The sequence below is a fragment of the Pyrgilauda ruficollis genome, unplaced genomic scaffold (assembly GCF_017590135.1).
Source record: "Pyrgilauda ruficollis isolate IOZ18807 unplaced genomic scaffold, ASM1759013v1 scaffold8354, whole genome shotgun sequence".
Classification (NCBI taxonomy): Eukaryota; Metazoa; Chordata; class Aves; order Passeriformes; family Passeridae; genus Pyrgilauda; species Pyrgilauda ruficollis.
Window position 1 is genome coordinate 1 of NW_024530327.1, and position 720 is coordinate 720.

Below are 720 nucleotides of genomic sequence, written 5' to 3' on the forward strand. Positions count from 1 at the left end.
TTCAATTAGCAATAATCGCGCCTCGGATTAACCTCATTGGCTACGATACTGCCACTGCGCAAAGCTAACTGGGCTATCCCGCCGCTGCCGCCACTCGCCCCGGGGCCCCCGCCGAGCTCGCGGCGAGTCCCGCCGCCCGCCCGCTCCCGCCTGTGTCCCCCCAGCCGTGCTCCCCGCCCGCCCCGCGCCCCCCGCGCTCCGCCGGGACCGGGGCGCTCCGTTCTGCCCTCCGTTCTGGGCCCCCGGTACACCCGCGAAGGCTGCTGGGAGGAAATATGCAAAGTAAGCGTGACGTCACCGCGGCAGCCCCGCGCGGTATCGGGGGCCTCTCCGCGCATCCCCGCCGTGCCGAGCCCGGGCACCCCGGGCCGTGAGCCCCGGGCAGCCCCGAGCGGCCACAGCGCCGGGGAGCCCCGTCCCAGCACGAGGCCTTGCCGGGCATCCCCACCACCTGCTCCAGCAAAAGACGGGGTTTAATAAACTGAGCGCGCTTTTGGATAAGAGTTCGGTGTCTTTTATTTTTTTTTTTTTCAAAGGTGCTGAAGGAGAAATGCTCAGTGAAACTAGACGTGAAGTAGCAACCCAGATGTCGAGTGATCCCCACTTCTGAGAACAAGATCCTTAAATCCTTGCTTATTTCTTTCTCTGCATATCTATCTTTTGACCACACATAATCCGCCTCCGTAGAGGCTCTCAAAAATTGCCAATGCCGACTATATT

The 720-nt window shown here is 61.8% G+C and overlaps 1 non-coding gene across 1 annotated transcript; it reads right to left on the reverse strand.

Moving 5' to 3' along the window:
• On the reverse strand, positions 1 to 66 carry LOC121364451 (the record flags this gene model as incomplete). The annotated part of the gene is made up of 1 exon (XR_005956866.1): positions 1 to 66. It is a non-coding gene; the product is annotated as a U4 spliceosomal RNA (small nuclear RNA).
• Between the last annotated feature and the right edge of the window lie 654 nt (positions 67 to 720).